The sequence below is a fragment of the Anastrepha obliqua genome, chromosome 1 (genome assembly GCF_027943255.1).
Source record: "Anastrepha obliqua isolate idAnaObli1 chromosome 1, idAnaObli1_1.0, whole genome shotgun sequence".
Taxonomy (NCBI): Eukaryota; Metazoa; Arthropoda; class Insecta; order Diptera; family Tephritidae; genus Anastrepha; species Anastrepha obliqua.
This window is the reverse complement of record NC_072892.1, coordinates 148,226,348-148,252,084: the sequence shown is the minus strand read 5'-3', so window position 1 is coordinate 148,252,084 and position 25,737 is coordinate 148,226,348. Positions and strand designations below refer to the sequence as shown.

Genomic DNA, 25,737 nt, shown 5'->3' with positions numbered 1-25,737 from the left:
TTAAATAGACGCAATCTCATACCCATATTCATGCATGGAATTTCATCGGTGATGGCTTGAGTATGTTTTAGTGCCTCGCTTGTAGGGAAACTACACATTACATATATGTATGTAGATGGAATTATGAGCTCAAGGCAATAAATTGGTATTTTGAAACAAAATCTCCTCGAGAGAGCTGAAAATTTGGGAGCGGGACACAATTTTATCTTTCAAAAAGATAGTTGAGCCCTGTAAATCCAGGCTGAATTATATCGGTAGACATAATATCCTGATGCTAACATTGATCTCGGGACATGTGGCTATCTCGCGGGTAACGAGATTTTTGATTCTTTAATTAGGATGGGCTCTGAGGCCAATTTCTTTGGCCTGGAGCCCGTTCTGCCACTCCCTTCTGCACGGTTAGCAAATGGGTAACTTCAAGCTTGGCAGGCTGGGAGAGGCGGCAGATGGGCAAAACTGGTGTTACCTGTCCTGTCCGATCGACTGTCACACATCCTCCTGTCATTAGTCAGCAGGGACTGCAGGCAGCTGGTTGGACTGATGATGGCGAACACATGGAAATGGTGGGCATCTCAGACAGTGCAGAGAGGAGAGGAGCATGTGAGACGGCGACCCACTTTCTGTGCGCCTGCCCGGCTTTCGGTCGAATCAGGCTTGAGGTCTATGGCACTGATGTGTTAAGAAGCTACCATCTGGGCTCCTTGGCACCACAAAATCTACTCAGATTTCTTCGGAGGTCGGGTAGATTTAAAGGGAAATTTAAAAGGGAACCCGAGTGCAGTACAATGGACTTAAAAAGGAATTAATAGTGGTTTATCAATATTAAAATTTCTGTATACAAATTTTGGTTTTCATTTATTGTTTATTAAATGCCAAGGCGTATCTATGGAAGGTGGTGTGACGGGAGTAGTTGATTGCTTGTTCTTCAACTCGCCTTTAATTTTGAAATGTCAGTAAAACGGGACGATAAGTTATTATTGTGTTGTGAATGTGCGACAAACTTTGACAGTTGTAATTTAAAAAATTATTGTTATTACTCGACTTTGAATAGATTCGTCTTGGATCAAGCAGATAGGGTCGAATCGAAGTGACATCATTATGATCGTCAATTTCGTCGATTTCTTACAGAAAGGGGCAGCGGGTAACAGATCGAATTAATATGCTGAAATATTTTATAATTATTTAAAAAACAAAAATTATAATTATTTAACAAACTTTGTTGCAGGGAAATTCGCAGACGCTTTTCATAAATATGGCTTGATTCAAAAACCTACTTTCTTCGACATATTATAATAGAGCTATTCATAAAAAAAAATCACGGCGGCCGCCGTAGCTGCATGGGTTGGTGCGTGACTACCAAACGGAATTCACAGAGAGAACGTAGGTTCGAATCTCGGTGAAAACACCAAAATTAAGAAAAACATTTTTCTAATAGCGGTCGCCCCTCGGCAGGCAATGGCAAACCTCCGAGTGTATTTCTGCCATGGAAAAGCTCCTCATAAAAATATCTGCCGTTCGGAGTCGGCTTGAAACTGTAGGTCCCTCCATTTGTGGAACAACATCAAGTCGCACACCACAAATAGGAGGGCAAACACCCACGTATGTGCCAATTATATATAATATATTTATATAGGGTTATTCAATAGGTGCGCTTCAACTTTTTTCCGATAGGGAGGGCGAACGACGCAATATTTTTTATTTTTCGCTTGTCATTTGTAAACTTCATTAGTATACATTTCATCATGGAACGCTACACACTTGAGCAACGATTGCAAATCGTGCAAATTTTTTATGAAAATAATCGTTCTGTTGCTGCTACCATTTTACGGCCCATTTAACACTAAACCTACCGATACTTTATGTATTCCTATTCCTACCAAAGTGGGTCAAATGACCCGCCTTTAAAATGTTATATATATTACTAAGTCTAGCGAAAAATATATCAATTAGGCCAATTTGGTACATGAATGAAACAATTGTTTTCAATTAATGATGAAAATAGTTTAAATATTATATTAAATTTAAAAAACATAAAAATAGTTTATTCTTTGCTTTGTTTTTGCTCCTGTTGAAAATCTTCTTTCGGCAAGTTCTTCAGCTAATTAAAATAAAAATTGTTATCTAGAGATGTTTTTGTCGATTGTTTCTCTATATAAAACTCTTGAGTTGATTCCAGCCAGGTCAAGAATATTGAAGAAAATCTGCGCAGGCCATCTTTGCGATTTTGATTTCACTGAGTATTTTCTGGCCATCTGATTCGTCATCTCTACACCGTACTTAGTATTATTGTAAAATCGTATCGTTTCTGGTATACGCTTGCCATATGTTTCAATACTTACAGATTTATGTTTTGCGCTTAGTAAAAGCACTTTTTTGTTTGTCTTACTTTTATAAATGGTAAGTGAATAATGACTCGATTTATATATTATAGTTTTGTTGAGAAGCGTGGCGCACCATCTTTCTTCTACTTGGCTAATTTGGGCAGTTCTCTTATGCTTCCGCGAATCGTTTCCAAAAGAGTGGTTCTCTTTTCTAATAGTGTCGTAGCGAGTGAAGCGCTTGTAAAGAAATTATCTGTAGTGACGCTTCTTTCGCATCCTGTGAACGGTTCCATTAGTTTGAGAACAACGAGTTTCGCAAGCGGAGTTGAAGCACCTCTTTTTTCTTCCTTTTCCAAATATGAAAATCCATTTATGATGTATTTAGTGCTGACATCAGATGCTAGCCAAAATTTGATACCAAACTTATTCGGTTTGTTCGGCACATATTGTGTAAATCTATTTTGTTTTCGAAGAGCTGTTCATCGATAGTTACATGTTACACAGGCTTCTAACAATTTTGGCTATTCTTGATGAATTTGTACCATACTTCTGAGATTAGAGCGAATTTATCATTTTGTAAACGCTAGACCCCATTTAGTGATAGATATGAAATGTTCAAATTTTTTGCCTGATAATACATTTATTTTGCCAATAAATACATTTACTTTTGCAGGAGTAAAATTCCATTGAGCTTCCAATACTCGAGAGGCTTTTTTATATTTATATATAATATCATTATATTTCGTTTGGCATACGCTGTCGGGCTTACAACATCCAAATACAAAAATATTATAAATTGGAGAACGTCCAGGTGTTGAGCTTTGTTCTATTTCTTGCCAAATTGTACCATCACGCGCAATTTCAGTACATCGGTCTTCCACATATTTTTCACTTTCTGAACTCGATAATGGTATTTTTCTCGTCTTCGCTTTCTTTACCTGAGGACTCACATTCATCTGTACTGTCAAATGAATTATTCTATTGTACTATGTTATCTACTTTACTTTCAGACAGTTGCTCCTCACTGAATTCCGAACACTCTTCATCTATGTTATTTGTAACTTCCAATGATTTCAAATATCTTGAATGTTTTGACATTTTTGGGATAAGAATTATATGTAAAATTATGAAATAAGAATTGTTGATTCACAAAATAGCACTATAACTTGAAATTTTTACTGTAACGCTCGCTTGTAGTAGAACGAAATTGGCTATTCATCCGTCAGTCTGCGATAAATATAACTCAATGGAGCGAAATATATCACGTAATAGGAAAAACGGCTCAATCAAGAGACACAATCTGTGCATGGGTCAAATGACCCGTTACGGTAGTTAGAGCAGATCACATATATTTCTCTGTAAAACAATTAGCACGAGAGGAGTAAATTTTGAAAAATACATTCGATGTATTTTTTAATAAAAGTCGTGAAAGAAAACGGCGACTTAATAATGTTATTTCCAAAATCTTCTGAAAAAAAGTTTAAAATGGGTCATTTGACCCGTCATGGTAGGTTTAGTGTTAACAAACCGTCCCGTTTTGGGGTTATGTGAAGTCATTGGTCTACAGTAACAAGCCGGCGACGATTTGTGAGCTTAGAGCCAATATTGAACGCGAAATTGCTGGAATTTCGGCCGATTTATGCAAAAGAGTGGTCGAAAATTGGGTTCAACGATTGGACTTCGTAAAACGTGCACGCGGTGGTGCAAAAGAAATCGAATTTCATACTTAAATGTATATGTTCAAACTATATATATTTTTTCAAACCCTATATATATATATTTTTTTTCTAATAGCGGTCGCCCCTCGTCAATTGTATACAAAATTAATATTAATATTTCCAATAACAGGTGAATGGATCGCGCTATCGAGTGATGATTAACGATTTTGTGTGGCCGGAATTGAATGGTATTGATCTGGACATCGTTTATTTTCAACAAGACTGCGCTACGTGCCACACAAGGCACGAAACCATTGATCTTTTATGGGAAAAGTTTCCAGACCGTGTTATCTCTCAAAGAGGTGATCCCAATTGGCCACCGAGGTTTTGTGATTGAACATCTTGTGACTTTTTTCTTTGGAACCACATGAAAGAGAAAGTCTACGCCAACAGCCCAGGGCCGATTCAAGACCTCAAAGATGGAATTCGTGAGGCTATCGAGGACATAGGGCAGCCACTTTGCGATTCAGTTATGGAAAATTTCATGAAAATGATATTGTCCTGTAAGCGTGGACATGGTGGTCATTTGCCTGATGTTATTTTCCACTATTAACGGCTTACCTTCCTCTTTATAATGAAATAAACATCCGATCATTTATATTAAAAAATAGCATTTTTCTTTGAATATCAAAATAACACCTCTTATTAAAAAACCCTTTATATTTTGTTGTTGGGTCATCATGGTAATTTGCAATTGCCGGGCTATTTGAATTTAATTGAGAAATACCTCAATGTTATATAATATATGCATGCAAAAATACAATAAACTTCCTTTACAATCATCAAACAGTCGAATCAGAAAGCTGGGTGCTGCACAGTGCGGCCGATTCCCGAAAAGCTGGCCAAAACTCAAAAAATTAAGTAATTGATTCAAAATTTCTTACTCGGGGGTTGTCGGGGTCGCTGATTACGAATTTGATCTTAAAATTTTGAAAATCCACCCCCTTCCACCCCTTTCATGACGACGTTGTATTACTATACAGTTTGAAAACTCAAATTTTATAAAAAAAATTGCAAAAAATGTATCTACGTATTGCTTCAGCTAAAAATTTTGTGTCGAGGTATTGATATGTACTAAAGATTTCTCGTATTTTACTAACCTTCCGAAGATGATTCCATTTGGTTTTGTTCAATTTACTCCATTACAAAATCTTTCAAATGTGTACAACTTTCACTATTCATCGACAGTAATACGATGCTCAAACGAAGGCCACGTTGCGACTGAAAATACAGAGGATACTTAGGATACAGGACGTTGCTATGAACGGTTTTCACTACTCAAGGCATTACTGTAGCCAACCCAAAGACAAAAAAACTCTACTAGAAACTTTTTTTTTTTACTTTTGGCCAGCTTTTTGGGAATCGGCCGCACTGTGTGCTGTTCCGACAGGTTGGGTCCAAAGTAAGAGGGGTGTTAGGTGAGTTAAGATTAGTCGCGAGACGTGGTATAGTATAATTGTACAGATAAGATCAAGCAGACATCGTTTACCAGTTGGGAAATCTACTTCATCAGAAATGCAAATAAAATTATGATTTTTTTTAAGTTCTGAAATGTCACAAAAATACACAAGACGCAATTTTACAAAGCACAATAAGGGTTGCGTAAAAAGGAGAGTACTTTTGGTGCATCGTATTCCCTGGATGAAAGCTGGCATTTGTAGCACGTTAATGAATCAATTATAACCGATTTTCTTCTAAAAACCACACTCACTAATTTTAGCAACGTGTGACTTTTACTTACATATATGTATACATATTTATGTACATAGATCCAGAAAGTCGCTGTCGAAAATTAAACTACTAACCCTCATTTTTTAAAGTACTATGCTAACTAACGAAATGGAAATTTATTTAATTTAATGGAAGTAGTACAGGGTGAGCCATATAGCGTTTGCTTTTAGAACCACCTATTTTTTTGAGAATGGTAACACAAATGACATGTCAAATGTATTCATAATTTACTTAAAGGTTTGACATCTACGAAATGGGACGCTATACACTTGAACAAAATTGGGAAATATTGAAAACCTATTTCCAAAGTGGTGAGTCTTCTTCTTCTTTTCTGATTTTCACATCGGTGGCTACGTCAATAAGCAAAATTGTCGGATTTGGGGCTCAGAAAATCCACACATTACTGTAGAGAAGCAAACGCATCCACAACGAGTCACTGTTTGGTGCGGTTTTTGGTCTGGCGGCATCATCGGGCCATTTTTTTTTTCGAAAATGAGCGAGGAGCCGCGGTTACAGTAAATGGCGAGTGTTACCGAGACATGCTCAACGAGTTGTTTCCAAAAATTGAAGAGGATGACATGGACGACATTTGGTTTCAACAGGACGGTGCAACTTGTCACACTGCCAAAGTTACACTCGAACTTTTGGCTTCCGTTTTTGAAAACCGAATAATAAGCCGAAATTCCGATATCAATTGGCCGCCTCGGAGCTGTGATTTATGCCCGTTGGACTATTTTTTGTGGGGAGCCGTTAAGGACAAATGCTATGCGAACCATCCAGAGACGATTGATGCTTTAAAACACGAAATCGAAGTTGCCATTCATGAAATTGGAGCCCAAACAATCGAAAATGTGGTTAAAAATTGGGTTGATCGAATGGCCTACTGTAAAGCCAGTCGTGGCAGTCATTTGAACGATATTATTTTTCATTCATAAATGACAATGTTCAATCTTCAAAATAAAAAAAAAAGTTTGAAAAAATATTGATCAGCAAATTTTACATGGCCCACCCTATAGTTCGTTTCATTCAATTAGAAGCAGCGTAATGCTTGTAACCGAGAATTTTCATGTATGCACAGGCGGTGTTCAGAAGCGTGATATCACATAAGCACTTCCCGCTTATAAGCATCGAAACTTGTGCAATTTAGGCGGTATTTAAAAGAAAATAAATTAGTAATAAGTACACACATACACATGTACGAGTATGTATATGAGTTTTAACTTAACTTATAAGTACTTGTATATAAGTTTTGCCAAAGGGTGTCCAGTGGCTGAATTATGTTTTAAATTTAAAATTTCTCCATGACCGCTGATTGTGCAAGCGGAGAGGAGACCGCTTTAACTTTGTTATTCGTGCGCGTTATTTAGTAGCGATTTCGGTTGGACGGGTGAAAAACGTGCGTTGGCAATCGTAGTGTGTTCCAAGACCAATGATTTTGTTCACGTTCCAATATTCAGTGTGCCTAAAGTTCATGGGTATGAAGGTGTCGAGCAACAAGTTTCGTATTCAAGAGCGTACGGCCGGGGCCCAGCCGGACACCGAAAACAAATGAAAATATTGAACTCTTCGCTACTAGTTTGCACGATAATCCGCCAAAGGGTTTTAGAAATAGCGCATGAAGAAATGGAACTTCAACTTGTTTGCGCTTTCCTAAAAAATAATTTGTGCAGTTCCCCTTTAACAACTGTAAGGGGGATGCCGATGACCGGGTAGGAGGTCTCTGAGGCCAATTCAGTCCCCTTCCTGGCGAGTTCATCAGCAATTTCAATTCCCTCTGTGTTCCTATGTCTTAAAACCCAGATCACAGAAATGTTACTTGAATACCCAAGAGATTTGATGTCTTTCTTACCGGAGTTTACTAGGTTCGTTCTGCACCATGGAGCCGTCAGAGCTTTGATCGCGTCTTGACTGTCGAAGAAAATGTTAATAATATTAATATCCGATGAAAGCGAGAGAACGTGATTGTTTAATTTGGGAAGTTGAAAGTGTGGAGGTTTATATTTTCTGGTAAATAGCACCAGCTCTGTTTTGTCAGAGTTGACTTGGAGGCCGCAAGTGGCAGCCCAGCAACTGAGTACAGCCTTGACCTTTCCAAAATCCCAGCCATGACTGAGGGAAACGGTCCCGATACCATTAGGACCCAGTCATCGGCGTATGCTACTACCTTAACCCCACCCATATTAAACATTATCAGAACTTCGTCAATAGCAACTAGCCAAAGTAGCTCGATATTACCACTATGGATTTTTTTTTGTGGGGGTACAGAAAAAGTAAAGCAGCACTAAAAGAAATATTATTCGCGAGGGTTAGGTACGGTTACCTAGATAGGGCTAGTTTACTGGGTCTAATCTAGTTTACAATCATCAAACGACATTCATCGGGAGACCCTTACCACCTTCCTAAACTCCCGACCTTCGAATGCCGTTACTGGCAACTAACCACCTATTGCAGACGAAGACCTTCAGCTGCCTCACGAGACTAGCATTACTTTGCCCCAATTCTGAATATTGCAGTAAATTAAACCCCTACATATCCAAAATCGACCCCGACATAACCACGTACCTATTCACATATCCTAGCAAACCTACTCACCTAACACCACTCGGCCGGTGACCACACCGCACTGACAGGGTTTAGTAAGTTGCAACAACAACAACAACATCGTGCGCGAGGTATATGGCATCCCGACATTACTTCCCAGCGAGTGCCAGGGAGTACGGAACCCAGATTCCAAGAGTGTATCCGACGTAACGGTCAACATTTAGAGGAAATAATTTATAAAAAATAAAATCTGCACTTGTCTTCTTTGTAATAGTTATTGAAATAAACTTTTATCGTTAGCATTTTTATTTTTTTTTAATTTAGCTTTTAATTTTCAGTTCTGCCGCCGGACACCCTGTATTGACGACTTGTTGCTTAGTTTGAAACACACAATTTATATACACTTTTTTACGACTTCGCTAATTATTTCCGGCTGAAAAATAATTTTTTGGTATGGCATTTCAAAGAGTTGCCACCTTTTTCTGAACATTTTGTTCACGGTGGAGTTCCACTGAAAACGTTGCCAGTTGATATTCGTTGACCTACTGAATCCTATTGGGTTCTCAAATATCAACCAACTTCAATTAATTATCTCAACACTGACATTTTCCATTATATTCTTGCACTTATTATGCATAATTCGCTTTTACATACCGATCCTTTCTTTAACCCTTTCGCTACTGCTGGGACACTGATATCCCACAGCATGTTCACTTCACCATGAAACTTGCAATTTTCATAGGAAACTCAACCAAAATGTCTCAATCAGTAGCTGCGAACAATACTTACAATTTACCGTTATCCGCATTCCACACTGTTTAAATCGTGCTTAGTTTTGATCAGTTGTTTGTGAGCAGTCGCTAATATTGCATCAAATTTACGCGTAATTTTGGTGAAATAATACGTATTTTTATAAGAAATGTTGATTTTTCTAAAGAAAAATATTGCCCTTTTACTGGTAAGTACAAATATATATTTAAATAAAAGTTTTGTGAAAAATATTCAGCGAAAATTAATTTTGGGATGCATGTGTCCCAGCAGGGCTTTATATAGGGACATATATGTCCCAGCAGTACGTTGTACATAATGTATCACACAGCTAATTTTTTTATTTTTGCAACCTCGTAGACAGCAAAAATGTCGAAATTAAATCGCGATCAAATTAGTGCATTACTTCAAGAAGATAATGATGAATCCATGGAACCAGGAACTGATTTTAGTGACGAAAGTGATGATATTTATAGTCCTGAGTTAGATAAAACCACTGGCAATGACAATTCTTCCAGCGATTCAGAGGAGACCGGATTGAGTGACGAGAATGGTGGCATAGACGATCAACCTGCACGAGGTGAGGAAGACTCAGGCACGGTTATTTGGAGCACACCGAATGAGTCATTTGTTTCAAGAAAATCGGTTAGTAACCACCGCGAATGCAAAATTGCAGTAAATATTGGGTGCCACTCAACCCCCTACGAAATTTTTCGCAAATTGATTCCAAGAAGCATGTCTTTGCACATTGCCCAATGTACTAATGAGAGGCTCAGGAAAATACCCATAACGGAGCGAAACAAAAAAAACTTCTTCAGACGGACTCCGGTGAAATTGATATATTACGAGTACTTGGATGCATGTTTGTCATGTCGTATAACCATGAGGCAGAGTTTCCATGCCCTGACATCGTAAAGACGTACCGCGCAATAATGGGCGGTGTGGACTTGGCAGATCAAATGTCGGGATTGTATGATATAAACAGAAAATCAAATAAATGGTGGAAAAAAGTATTTTATCGTGGCATGATGATGGCTGCTGTAAACACTTGGGTTATATATTCGGAGCTGAATAGCAAGAAACCTGCCTTTTTACCGGTGCTGGTCGATTGCTGAGTCGCTAATTGAAAAAGGAAAGGAATCTACCGCATATAAACGATCCCGTCGGTCTGGAAGATCATCGAATAGGTACAAATCAATGACAAATGTGGGGAATCATTTACCCATAGAGCAGTCTAAAAGACGTCGGTGCGTAGCATGCGCCAATCGAAAAGTCGCGAAAAAACTAAAATTATTTGCCGGGCTTGTAATTTGCCATTCTGTATACATTGTTTCGCTTCATCACATTCATAAAATAAATAAAAGTGCAAATCATATGTTATTACCAAAAAAATGTTTCTACTTTCTAGGTGAAGTTTGTACCCTGTTGGGACAAATATATCCCATTTTTAAATACTGTTGGGACACATATGTCCCACCTCAAATTACCGTTATCTACATAAGTTACAAGCTTCATCTAGTTTCTACGCACATAAAGTACCAATGGGTATCCAAAAACTCAAAAATAAAGTTTGAGCAAATCCCCTGCAAAAGTAGGAGCGAAAGGGTTAAAACACTTGATTGTTCCTTATCACCGGCGCAATGTGAATGAGCTGTCAACTGTTCATATAGATGAATATATATGTATGTGGTGTTATATGCATACACACATACCATACATGCATATATTATCACTTTCTATGGGACGTTTTTATAAGACCGCTGCAACGTGCTTAATCTCATAGGTTATTAATTAATTGTTTCAATAATAAATTCTTTCGAACAGTCATTGGCCTGCGGCTAAATTAAAAAAACAGCGCAACACGTAAAAGCAATAAAGATTTCACACGAAAACCGACAAAACCAAAAATACACTTGTCAAACTTATCGGAATTTCTTTTCTTATATTAAGTCGGAGCTACACAACCGCAATAAAAAGACAACAACCAATTTTTTTAAAGCGACAACAACAAAATAGAAGTCAAAACAAACATACCAAAATTCCCGCGTATCTTGTTGGAAGTATGGCAATAGGGCAAAGCGGTGGTTGTTCGCAAATATTCAAATATTTTTAAACCGAGTTTCTGCCTTTTATTTTCTATTTTAATATTATATTATTCGAACAAATGAAAACGAAAGGTTCTTAATTTCACGCCGACCAAAAACCTTTGCATTTATTTGTTTATATTCTCGCCTGTGCCGTCACTGTGATGAAATTAAATATGTTACCGTTATGTTAGGGTGTAAATGAGTCCGACCACTTCAACGTTTATATTGCGACTAATGTTGACGCATTCAGTCTATAATAAGAGAAGACTTTTGCTTATTGAAGTACTGAAACATAAACTCATGAGCGTCACAAAGCTGAAGTCAGCCGATTCGGTACACGCTGCTCAGAGTGCTCAATGCACTCGCAGCAACATACATACAAATATTATATATACAAACATACATACATACTTATAAAGCATATTGTTAAGCTGATAACCGATTAACGAGCGCATCTATTGACCAAAAAGCGATTTAAATTAAAGTTAGTTCCATAATTAAAAGAAGAGAGAGAGCGGATTTCTGACATCTTTATTGGCCTAAGCGATTTTGTACGAGTTGTAATTCAAATCAGCAAGTGAAACCAATTTCCATTTGATCTATCCAAAGCAGAGGTGGCCAACACCAACATCTACAGCAACGAATGTATTTAGGGCTAGAGAGTTTGTATTTGTATCTGAATCTTAATTAACTGCACTATGCCAATGCCGTTTTAAAGCCAATTCTACTTACCATCCCATCCTCTGCGGTATTCGTCATTTGTAAAGCAAAAAGGATCATAAATTCTCCGCGGAACCTTTCCCTTCAAGAGTCGCTGCATCGGAAATTGTCTTTGTCTATACTTCGAAACCATCCGTACATTGAGAAAGGTGTTAACTTCAACACGCGAAAAAGATTTCTCGGCCGCAGCCGAGTGGGTGTGTGCATAACTACTATTATATTGGTCTGGGTTTGGGACCCACTGTGACCACATGATATACATATATGTATATATATGATTGGCGCGTACACCCTTTTTGGGTGTTTGGCCGAGCTCCTCCTCTTATTTGTGGTGTGCGTCTTGATGTTGTTCCACAAATGGAGAGACCTACAGTTTCAAGCCGACTTCGAACGGCAGATATTTTTATGAGGAGCTCTTTCATGGCAGAAATACACTCGGAGGTTTGCCATTGCCTGCCGAGGGTCGACCGCTACTAGAAAAATGTTTTTCTTTTTTTCTTAATTTTGGTGTTTCACCGAGATTCGAACCTACGTTCTCTCTGTGAATTCCGCATGGTGGTCACGCACCAACCCATTCGGCTACGGCGGCCGCCATGAAACATAAATTAATAAAAAAGTTCTTTTCGGATAGCGATCACCCGTCGGTGGATAACGACAAACCTCATAGTGCATTTCTGCCATGAAGCCTGCAGCTGTCGCGACACGTCGTTCGGATACGGTATAAAATTGTACGTATTTCATATTGTAAGATAACGTCAAGACGCATACCACAAGGGCACATGAGGTGAATATATAGGGATATTAAAATATACTTACACATACTCTTGACGGTAAGATGATGAAGGCGGTTAGGTTGGGAATATGTTTGGATTGTTTTATTTTTATAGGTCAGCATAACTAAAAGAGTTCACATAAAGGCGCTTTTTGGTCAGAGGTGGTTTGAGTAATAGGAAAATAGTTGGCACAAATGTATTATACAAACAAACATTCAAGAACCCAGTTTTAAGTTGCATTTTTAGAATAAATCCCATTCTGATAAGATTCAAGACCGGATGCGAACACTCTGTGTTAAGCGGACGCGGAACTCAAATATCGTAGTCAACGAAGATCGATGATGGAAAGAGAGTAACTAAGGCGCGTAGATGAATATTATTTATATACCCTATGATCAAAAAGCACCTTGCTAAGGCGTAGTGCACCATGAGTACCTTCCATCGGTTCAGACAGTCAATAAAGAATATTATTTATCCGTTTTGAAGCGTTTGAGAGATGCTGTATAAAGGTCATAAAGGGTGTTTTTTTAGAGGTTAGGTTTTCAAAATGAAATAAAACGTATATAATTTAATGTTATGGCCAAGAATTTAGCTTTATTATAAAGATAAGGGTTTGCCATTATGTTTTAAAAATTATTTCGGGCAAGTGCCCGCCGCGGCTGGCTCGAATAAATTCCAGCCGAGAGGCCCAATTTTCGACCACTTTTTGCAGCAATTGGGGCCGTATGTCAGCAATAACGCGCCGAATATTCTCTTCCAAGACGTCAATCGTCTCGGGCTTATCTGCGTAGACAAGCGACTTCACATAGCCCCACAAGAAATAGTCCAGCGGTGTTATATCGCACGATCTTGGAGGCCACGCCACAGGTCCACGGCGCGAGATAATGCGCTCCCCAAAAGTTTCCTTCAATAAATCGATTGTTGCGTTGGCTGTATGGCATGTAGCGCCGTCTTGTTGGAACCAAAGGTCGTCCACATCAACATCGTCCAATTCAGGCACGAAAAAGTCATTAATCATGGCTCTATAGCGCTCGCCATTGACTGTAACATTATGGCCGGCTTCATTTTTAAAGAAATATGGACCAATGATTCCCTCTGCCCATAGAGCACACCAAACAGTGACTTTTTGAGGATGTAACGGCGTCTCAGCAATGGCTTGTGGATTATGTTCACTCCAAATGCGACAATTTTGCTTATTGACATACCCATTCAACCAAAAGTGAGCTTCATCGCTGAACAAAATTTTCTTCGATGCGTCGCGCGAACCGAACCATTATTTTCGTAATAAATTTGCACGATTTGCAAACGTTGTTCAGGTGTAAGTCTATTCATTATGAAATGGCAAACCAAACTGAGCATAAATCAAGTGACAGCTGTCAAAAAGACCATCTACGAAAAAAGTAGTGCCAACTTGAAAACCTAACCTCTAAAAAAAACACCCTTTACAACTTCTTTACAGATGCGTCCAAAATGGTGAAAGGAGTAGGAGCGGCTGTTTTTTGTCCGCAATTTGATCTGCAAATACTTCTCTAAGTACTGTAGTACATTTCAAGCTAAAATCTATTCCGCAACAAAAGCAGCTGATTGGGCTCTGAAATTAACTCCTCTTAATATACTCGGACGAACATTACCATTGATAGCCCAGCGGCTATTACAACAATTATAGCACCTTGGGCTAGCTCGGAATGTGTTCAAAAATGGAGATGCAAAATGGATGAACTCTGCATAAACGGGCAGGTCATTATTTACTGGATACCAGAACACAAAGGAATAGAAGGTAATGAGAGAGCCGATGAGCTCGCTAAGGCAAGTATTCGCTTGTCGAGATTGAGCATGTCAGGCAATAACCCATTACTCTCCTTTCTGAAAACGGAAATGAATGAGGAACTAGCTCTGGAAACGCAGTCGACTTGCGAACACTCAACCTCGTACAAAACTGCCAAAATTATGCTAACGATAACTCGAATCTTTATATTATCACTCTCGAGAAAAGACTGCAAAATATTGATTAGAGGGCTGACGGGACACCCAAAATGGGATTAGTCCAGAGCGATACGTGTAACAGATGCAATGAAGCGAATGCTAGGGGTAGTTTGGAATACCTACTTTGCCACTGCGCTGCTCTTTGTAGGACTTGACAAATGTGCTTACGATCAAAATATTTTTCATCCGAGTATATTGCTGGCATAAGACTGAACGGCTCCAAATACATAGAACTAATAACACAATGGGTCATGGAGATATATGTGAGATCTTTTTACAGATCAGCCAGCACTACCTACCTACCTTTTACAAAATGAGTTCCGCGTATAAAAACCATTTGAAGCAATAGTCCTATGCACACACCCTACAGGTCCAAAAATGGTTCATGTGGATCTGCAGCAAAATATTTGAAGAAGTCGAAGACGTTCATAAATAAATGGATGCAACGGTATGCCGAAGTTAAAAACGTTGACGACTTAAAGCTCTAGGTGCTGTCATCCTTTGGGGATAGTTAGTCATTGGGTGCATCGAGAAATTGAATTTGCACACAATCGCATTCTGCTCCAGAACATAGGCAGCTGTCACGTTGGCTAGAGAGGTTGCGGCCCCGTTAGTAATAGGACCCGAGTCCTTTCTTTTTATGCAACACAAGGAGAAGCTTAGAACTGAAGAGCTTAGGTTAAGAGGCGTGAGCTGCCCCAAATTACGCCAGGCGAAGGGTATACTCATAATTCAGGCAACTCATAACCCTTCCTAAGGACAAACTAAGAACGCCTACGGACATTATCGCAGATCATTGCAGATTGCGCAGCCATCTCCATCGGGGTATGGTCCACTGACTTCTATCGTTTTTGCGACTAGTCCCCGTAGACTCCAGCACACGTTCTTCTCAAATGTGATGTTATAGCGCGAAGAAGGATGAGCCAATGCAAGAAAGGCTCGTTCGTTGAGTCCAAGTCAGTTCTTTCTGAGGTATATTAAGGAAACTGGGTTTGGATGATGTGTTGTGATGAGTCATCATCATTGTTTCCTTGAATCCCTAGCGGGACGTAGGGCATCAACAACACCTACGCGCCATCTCGTCCGATTACTGCATAACGCCGTGACCTGCTTCCAGCTTAACCCCAGTTGAGCCGTTTCGCGACCCACAGCTTTTTCCAAGTTTCCCTTGGCCTGCCAGGCGCTCTTCCTCTCACTGTGAGTGGGTGCCACTCCATTGCCCTCTTCCAATTCTGTCTTCTAATCCAAATGTTTAGCGGCTCCATGATTGCTTTTTGGAGCAATTCCTTGTTTGGCATTATTTTTGCCCAGATAATTCCGAATTGAATCCTTATACAGCGGTCGGCAAAACTTTGTAAGCAACCGGATATAGCGGTGGTGATTTTCCAAGTAGGGCTACTGTACAGCAGCATCGACAGCACCTTCGACTTGAAGAGGCTAACTTTTAAACTGAAACCCAGGTTGTTGTTTCGTCATACAGAGGACAACATCCAGAGCGTCCCCCTGGCTTTTTCGATTCGGGAGCGTATGTCTACATCAGTGCCACCGCCCGCGGCCACTTTGCTTCCTCCACTGTTTCGATGGGGTTACCTACAATCGCCACACAACCATCCAGCTTATTTGCCAGACCCATACCCTTCGTCTTGTCAAAAAAGATTTTTAAGGTCTGTAGACTTATCCTCCCTATGAATCGCGGAACCCATTTGGTTAGGCGACGTGCCAGGAGGTATATGTTGTCAGCATAATCGATGTGTTGTTGCGTGCTAATCATCCTCGATTTAAGACCGCAGTTGTGAAGAGGGCTTAAGGCTGCTTCGAGGGCCTCGCCTCCCTGGCGAACTCCACTTCGAACTTCAAATGGCTCCGATAGCTTACGCTTGTGCAGCACCCGGCATCTAGCGCCATCGTAAGTTGTTTTAATGAAATGATTTTTTTTCGATGTTATGTTTAAAGGGCAAAAAAGACCATGAGGTGGATATGCAAATCTCATTTTTATTCATTCATTTATTCATCTATCCATGCATTTAAAACGAACAAAAAAGATCACTCGATATGATTTTGCAAACACACCCATTTATGACGGCACGAAGAGGATGTAAAATCCGCTTTTAACTGGAAATAAGTAGTAAAAAAACGTTATAAAACTAAAAGAGAAGAAGTAAAGGCACGATAAGGGGTAAAAAACCCTCCAATTTTCTTAAGTTGTTGGCTTAAAAATAGACCAATGGGTTTATTTAATTATTTGCACAAGTTAAGCTGTCAATCGTTTGTTAATATGCTTTTCAATTGAATGGGATTTTTTTTTTACTTAAAGGTGGCACTTTAATAATTTGAAGAATTCATTATACAAAATCTTGTTCATTTTTTCGAGGGTCAATTCACATAAATGTAACGAAAAATTAATTTTTTACAAAGGTCGAGTTTGTAAAGTCCTAAAATGGAATGGGTCAACTGCTCAGGATACAATAAATGGTTAAATTATTCAGAAACTTCTAGTGATAAATTATTTTATTCAGAATTATGAGTACTTTAGAACCGGAATGTCGCTTGTAATTAATGTAGCGTTCAATTATTGCTGTTGTTGTAGCAGCATAAATATTCCCCACACATGTACGGAGAATACTGCGAGGCGCGGCAGTATTTGGTTGGATATAAACTCGGGCCGTGCCGGTAACGTAGAACCGACTGCCGTGGGAACGAGCATCCAATTTTGATTTTTCAGTCATTTGATTGTTTAGTGATTACTTATTTAATAGAGTGTTTGAAGCTAAGATTATTAAAATTGAATAGCCTATCCCTAGCCATATCCTAGTTTGTGTGCTATGTATATCTGACGATGAATGTAAAAATCCAATTCCCGCTTATACTCCCAATTTAGAAATATGTCTAATGATAACCAAAGCCCCTCAAGGTTTTGTCATCCGGCTAATTTGGGTCCTAGAACACCAGAGTATAGCTGAGAACGAAGTCTCTTTAATATGATCCGAGCCCTTCCTTGCCACGGAACAACACACCACCAAGAAGGTTGACAAATCTTACAACTCTCCCCAGAGATAAACTGAGAATGCTTACGAGCATTCTCACAGGCCATTGCAGTCATCTGCACATGATCGGGATATGGTCCACTGATTCTTGTCGTTTCCGTGACCAATCTTAGGAGACTCCAAAGCACCTTCTGTTCGAATTCAGCGCTATAACGTGGAAAAGGTTGAGGTATACAGGCCAATTGCAGCCAGAAGAAAGGCACATGCACTCAGTTCAACCCAGCTCTATCTTAAGTTTAATCAGAGAACTGGGTCTGGATGAGGTACTGTGATGAGTAGCGGTCACAATAACAAAATAAGATCGAATGACCTCCCCCGTCTAAAAACAATTTGTTTCAAGAGCTACATATTTAATAAAAGAATTGCTGGAGCGTTTACTACTGTGGGCGAAAAGTAAGGTGAATTGGGTTATAAAATGAAAAATCTGTATTTATTCTTGTAAATCAATTTCATCCCCTTCAAAATAATCCCCTCTCGATGAAATACACTTATGCCAACGATTTTTCCAATCCCCGAAACATGCCAAATAGTCCATTTCCGGTATAGCCATCAGCACCTTCTTCGATTCAGCTTTTATCTCCTCAATCGATTCGAAACGCGTTCCCCGGAGTGGTCTCTTGAGTTTTGGGAATAACCAGAAGTCACACGGAGTCAAATCAGGCGAATGCGGTGATTGAGGAACGATATGCGTGGAATTTTTGGCGAAATGGTCACGAAGAACGAGTGCAGTGTGAGATGGTGCATTATCGTGATGCAAAAAGCAAGAGTTGTTGGCCCATAATTCTGGTCTTTTCAGACGAATTGCTTCACGTAAACGACGCATAACGCTCAAATAATATTCCTTATTAACAGTTTGGCCAGGTGGAAGGAATTCATAGTGCACCACACCACGAAAATCGAAAAAAACTGTCATCATGACCTTTATTTTTGAACGACTTTGACGTGCTCTTTTCGGTCTGGCCTCGCCTTTAGCACGATATTCGCTTGATTGGTCGATTGTTTCAGGGTCGTAAGCATAAATCCAAGTCTCATCTCCCGTAATGATGCATTTGAGCTTGTCCTGATAGTCTGAAAACATTGTTTCACACACATCAACGCGACGACTTTTTTCCAAGAAATTGAGAGTTTTCGGTACCAAACGAGATTTGACTTTTCGTAGGCCCAAATGGTCTTCCAAAATGGTTTTCACAGATCCTTCTGATATTCCGATCTTATCAGTAAGGTCTTTAACAGTCAACCGACGATTTTTGAGCACTAACTCCTTCACTTTATTGACGTGTTGGTCATCTGTTGATGTTGACGTCGATGGTCGTTCGGAGCGCTCCAAGTCATCAACACGTTCTCGACCCTCTTTGAAGTCTTTGTACCACTTATAAACATTTTTCTGCGACATGGTCGAATCACCAAATGCCTTCTGCATGCTAAACGTTTCCGCAGCCGAAATTTCATTCCGCAAACAAAATTTGATGGCACTTCTCTGCTCAATCAAATGAGACATTGTAAAAATCGAAAAATGCACTCTTGGTCGTTTGGTAAACACAAACGTAAATATATTACTGATAATGACATTCACATGAAAGTTGGCCCAGATGTTATTAACAGTGCTGCCAACTCATGAAAAAAATAACTAGAGCGAAATTTTAATCCCGCGAACTTTGACAAATAAATTCACCTTACTTTTTGCCCGCAGTAGTATACCCTACGATCAGAAAGTACCGGGAATGTTTAAATAAAATAAAACAGAGCTAAATTTCAGGCAAATTTATTTTATCTGCTTCAAAATATGACCAGTCTGAAGCAACACACATGTGCCAACGTTTAACCCAGTCCTCCATGCACCCCTGGTAGGCCGACAAAGGGATGGCCTTCAGCTCCTTCGTCGCATTCTCTTTGATCTCCTCTATCGACTGAAATCTCCTTCCACGAAGTGGTAACTTCAACTTGGGAACCAAAAAGAATTCGCACGGGGCCATATCAGGTGAATATGGAGCTTGCACAGTGGTATTTACTTGATGTTTGGTCAAATAATCCAGCACAATTTGGGCTCGGTGCGATGGCGTGTTATCATCATGCAAAATCCAAGAATTGTTTGCCCACATTTCCGGCCGTTAACGACGTACAACATCTCTCAAACGCTTCAAAACGGATAAATAATATTCTTTATTGACTGCCTGGCCGGTTCCAAAGCGCGCGGTTCGTTTAAATTAAATATTCCCGGTACTTATTGATCATAGGGTAGTTCCATTAATTAGCCTCTAATTTTACTATGTTTTAAGTTAGCATTTGCCAAGGTCATTTTAGTTATATTCAATATGTTTTAGTGCCAATATAAAATAAATTTATTTTTACTTAATCACTTTTATTTTATTATTCCCTGTCAGCACGTATATTTTATATGAATGTGTAGGTACAATTATCTTTACAACTTTTAGTGTGCCAACATTAGGGGCATCCGTAAATGCTGATTTAATTCAGCAAAATAATGCCTTACAGTTAAAAGCTATTTTTCCACTAAATTCTGTATTTTTTTTTTCTTTTTTCAATTAACGTGAATGATATCTATCTATATAAGTATATATGTATATTAGGCCGGGTCGATTTGTGGGGAGGTAAAAAATCGCCCATTGCTCTGTGAAAATCATATTCTAGGGATCAAAATAAGAAACTGTGCCGAAGGAACCATACCTCTAAAACGAATTCTGATGTCCCCCAATTTCGGTCGAACTTTTTAGTTTCTTTTCTCATGTAAAGGCCAAAAATGGTGATATTTTGAAATGATTGTATGGGGAACCCCCAGGGGAGTTCCAGGGGGTGTGCCACTGGCTTGGGTGGATCGGCCGTCCAAAGTTAGTGGGGGTCGGTCATACATTTGGACTCGATTGGAGCACTCTAAATGGGTCAAAGTGGGATTTTTCGTTCGGCCCAAATTGGGGGACATCAGAATTCGTTTTAGAGGTATGGTTCCTTCGGCAAAGTTTCTTATTTTGATCCCTAGAATACGATTTTCACAGAGCAATGAGCGATTTTTAAATCGACCCGCCCTAATGTATATATATCTCCTCCTCCTATTTGTGGTGTGCGTCTTGATGTTGCTCCACAAATGGTGGAACCTGCAGTTTTAAGCCGTTTCCGAATGGCAAATAGTTTTTTATGAGGAACTTTTTCATGGCAAAAATACCCTCGGAGATTTGCCATTGCCTGTCGAGCGGCAACCGCTAAGTAGGTAGTATATAGTACGTACACTAAAATTAGCACTAGAGTGCCGTTTTGATACCAGAATGTAGACGACTACCCTCGAAATATTACAAAACTTAAAAGACGAAAAACCATCTACAGCCATTCAATGCTGTTGATGTAGTGTAGGAGAGAAAAGGTACCTAGGCTGGAGAACTGCCTCGGGCTGTCCCCAAAAGGCACACTAAGGAACGTCAAGCTCCTAGCCGCCCGGACATTTGCAAAGAAAGTATTCAACAGTCTCTTTCACAGCTTCTGCGATGGGGGTTGTACGGAAACTTTCAAGCTTTCTCCGCATGAGTTCCGACTGCCCAGTGACCGGGGAACATCGCTATGAGTTTGCCTCGTACTGAGGCCAATCTGATTTTGAAATAGCACACGATAAGATAGAACTCCATCTGTCCTGCGCGGTTTTAACAAAGAAATTGTGCAGTTTTCCTTTAACAACGGTCAAGGGGACACCGATGTCTGAGATGGAGACGTGGGGATTGAGATCGCAGTTTGACTATCGGAAAAAATATTTATGTATCCCCCCAACAGCGATCCCTAAGCATTTTTCATGCCTACAGGATCGCGAAGACCTCTGCTTGAAAAACACTACTAGTTTTCGGCAGTTTAAAGGAGACTTAAATATTAGCTCATTTAGAGAAAACCACCGCTCCGACTATCGATTCCATCTTGGATCCGTCGGTGTAAACAGAGGTACCTATTTCCCCTCATTCCAATTCAGCCTGCTTATAAATAAAGCTCTACCACAACCGTCAAACCCCAGTTTGCGGATGAAGAGATCTGTAGCAAGTACAGAGGAAAAAGGTGAAATCTGCTTCAAAATGGTATCGAGGGCAACAGCAGTGATTTAACCGGCTCCATTTTACTAGGCAAATCATCAGTAATGTTGATAAAATAACAGATACTGAGTCGGACCGACATGTGACCACTTATTCCATTGACGATTAGCCAGGAAATTGTTTGAACCCTTTTGTATAAAATTATCTTTAACTAACTATAAATGTTAATTTCATCTTCGAAATAAAGCGAAAAAGCGTTGAGAACTTTTTACTTCACCCAGCATAAATCTTTTTTGGATAATTTGGAGTCTGTTGGGGCAGCTTGCCATCCTTAACTAACCAGTTATGCCTGATATGTTTCCTTATTCAAAAGAAACGTCATCTGTCTTCTTCTTCTTGGTTGACGTAATAACTGCTTAAGCGATTTTGGCCGAGTTTAAAGCCATACCTTAGCCATAACCCTAACCATTGTAATCAGCTGTTCTGATTAAACATACGAGCATCACTCTAAACTATTATAAGTGCAGCACCATAGCGGCGTAGCCCTCACCGTATATATCTATCGAATTTTGTTTTCCCCGTAACCGTAAGCAGCTGTGAAATACTTGACATTTGTTTTAATATTTGCGATAACAATTTGAATATTAGAAATGAATGACGAAAAATTAATTGACTTAGTGGAAAATTGTCCGTGTTTTTATGGCATAATGGAAATTTTACTTCAATATCAACTGTTTATGGTTTTTTTTTTTTGTTTTTTTTTTCAGACATTAATTGAGTCCATTGTACTACACTTGGATTCCCGATCTCCGAAGAAATCTGAGTAGATCTTGTGGTGCCAAGGAGCCAAGATGGTCGCTTCTTAACACATCAGTGCCAAAGACCTCAAACCTGATTCGAGCGAAGGCGGGGCAGACACACAGGAAGTGGTCCGCCGTCTTCACAGGCTGGGCAGAGTACACTGTCTGAGATGCCCGCCTTTCCATGTGCTTTGCCCACAGAAAGTGGCCCGTCATCAGTCCAACCAGCCGTCTACACTCCCCTCTGCCCAATGACAGAAGGGTTTGCGACACTCGATCGGACATGACAGGTAATATCAGTTCTGTTCACCTCCGATCTCTCTCAGCCTGCCAAGCTTGCTTGTGGGTTGTAGTAACCCATTTGCTAACCATGGCTTTGATAACTGCAGAAGGAAGTGGCAGAACGGGCCAAAGAAGTTGGCCTCAGAGCCCATCTTAGCTAAGGAGTCAGAGGTCTCGTTACCCGCGATACCCCCGTGTCCCGGGACCCATGTTAGCATAAGGCTATTATGTCTACCGACATAGTTCAGCCTGGATTTACAGGACTTGACTACCCCTGATGTGGTTGGAGGGCTGTCTAAGGCCATAAGCGCAGCTTGGTTGTCGCTGCAGACACATATAGATCTGCCTCTCCATCGTTTTTCCACAACAAAGTTAATCGCTTCTTGAACTGCATACACCTCCGCTTGAAACACAGATGCATGCATTCAAGAGCAAAGTGCAGTTTTGTCCCGCTGGATTCCACGTAGACCCCAGAGCCGGAGCCATGCTCGGTCCTGGAGCCATCCGTAAAAATGCAAAAACAGTGTTTGCCGGGCTCATTTTCTGAGTCTCCCCACAACTGAGCCTCTGGTAACACTACACTGTATCTCTTTTCAAGTACGACCCTTGATGGCATGGAGTCAAGGGGCATGGAGAGAATCGTTGGATCGATGCCCATGCCTTCGCTGTGTTCCAATGCCGGACAAGGGCCGTACCAGTTTCCACTGTGTTTCAGTCTGCAGATGGCCTTCAAGGCCTCTCCTTGGATGAAAGCATCTGTTTATGGTTATGGCATGATTAATCGACATATGCACACTTGTCAAAATGTGGAAAAAATTTTTTTTTTTCCTTAAAGTAAAATATACAATATTAAAAACATTGTGTGAAAACTTGAAGTGAATCCGACAAATATTATACTTTTAGAGTTACTCAATAAATAACAAAGGCGCTCGGGCGCTCGGTAAATCGATAGAAAAACTTTCAATGCGTTTTTCTCAAAACTATGTTTTTTGAACTGGTGATCACTGTAACTTAAAAACTGCTTGGAGGATTTCAATAAAATTTATATTGCTTTTGGAAAACATAAAAAACTCGTGCCGCGAAGGATTTTTTGAAGTGAAACTTCTTAGGCGTCGGTGGACGAGCGAGAATGGAGAGTAAAAGTTCAAGCCCATGCCACGTTTTGGGCATTTTCGTTCCGCGAGAGAGAAAAATGAAAAAGAGAGAGAGGGAGCTATACCTTATATATATCTAAGATACACTTTAGGCTATTCACGTTTCCTTTTTTTGTTTTTGTTCCATATAATATTCTAAATTGTTCAGCACCGGCGCGACTAAAAGAATCATGGCCGCTGCGACTGCGTCTACGAATGTATTTTGTTTTTGTAGTCGCTAGGCTTAGATTTTGGGCTTGGACGACATACGCATATTGAGGCATGAAGTGAATGCGCTGCGTTTTTGTTGTGTTCTAGAACATTTTGGAATGCGTGGTGCCAAAGCGACCTTCGCGTTGCGCTTGCTGCTCCTTTTGCGTCAATCAAGGTATTTTGTTTTTGTAAGTACAATATTCGGAATATCAACTGGTGGAAGACAAAAGTATACAGAAGCAAGAAGGGAGCGCTCTGCTCGCGCATATATGCATGTATGTTTGAACGTGCATGGATAGAGTTACATATGAATACAATTATTTTGTAGGAGGTTTAGAAGACAATTAGGTATGTGTGTATGTATGCATGCTAGGACATAGGGTGCGTATATATACAGTGAAACCTCCCACAAGCGGACACTCACGGTTCCACAATTTTCGTCCGCTTATGGGGGTTGAAAAAAAACTCTAGGTTAAAATTACTATCCCACCTCTTTAAATAATTTTTTTATGTTCTTTTATAGTACGTTCAGTTTTTTTCATATTTATTGAAAAATATATATGTATGTACATTTTTATATTGGGAACAATGAGTATATTTACACATTTGAATATACATATTTCATTGAACATATTTTTATTTTAGGCTTCAAAAATTCATATACCGTAGTCTGTCGTAGATTTTCCTGTTTATGTTTCAGAAAAAGGTTTTCAAGATGACATTCTAAAGTTTTGGCGTATTGGAATTCAGTAATATCGTCTCTTAGAAATTGTTTAATGCGACGCAGTTGTTCTAATGCTTCAGGATATGACTTGATCTGACATTCATCCTGGACACATACATGATTTGAGTCTTCGCTTTCTCCGTCAGATAATTCCTCAGTATTAATTTCGTCAATGACAACGTCAATATTATTGTCTTCTGTATTAACAACTTCGTCGATTAACAAAAACTCTTCTGTATACTGACCTTGCTGATTTTCATTTAAAATCTTTATCAAAGCCGCTAGTGTCGATATGGGAATATCATCCTCTGCCTCGAAGTCAGAACATTCAAGCAGAGCTTTTTGAAACCCGGCTTTCGAAAAACAATTCTTAATTGTTTCTGCCGTTACGTTGTCCCATGAAGATTTAATAAAAAAAAACAGCCTCCAAAATGTCAAAAGTTTTTGAAAGTCTGTCCATTGGAATGTCTCCTAATTTTGCCAAAATATGTTTGATTATATGGCATCTGTAATGACACTTAAAATTTTGTATTATACCCTGATCGAGGGGCTGACAAACGGATGTTGTATTAGCAGGTAAAAAGATCCAACTTTATGTTATCTAGTTTAATATCTCGAGGGTGAGTTGTAGCATTGTCCAAAAATAATACAATTTTTCTCTTCTGGCAGCCCATCTTTTTATCAAGCATTTCTAGCCACTCACACATAATTTCACGAGACATCCAAGCTTTCCGGTTTGACTTCCATTCCACTGGCAAACTTCCTATATTGCCTCTTTTAAAGGCGTGTGGGCAAGCTGCTTTTCCGATAACCAATGGCTTTTCCTTATCTCCAACCATATTGGCACACAATCCTCGAAATTAACCTCGGAAGATTC

The 25,737-nt window shown here is 39.6% G+C and overlaps 1 protein-coding gene across 3 annotated transcripts in view; it reads right to left on the bottom strand.

Moving 5' to 3' along the window:
- LOC129236438 (cystinosin homolog) overlaps positions 1-11,390 on the bottom strand; it is a 78,328-nt gene extending 66,938 nt beyond the window's left edge. For 2 of the 3 annotated variants that reach the window (XM_054870831.1, XM_054870833.1), the window contains exon 1: positions 11,114-11,384. The gene's annotated coding sequence lies outside the window, so the exon portion shown is untranslated. Of the gene's footprint in view, positions 1-11,113 lie in introns of all 3 variants that reach the window. The other variant, XM_054870832.1, reaches the window with a different exon arrangement.
- Between the last annotated feature and the right edge of the window lie 14,347 nt (positions 11,391-25,737).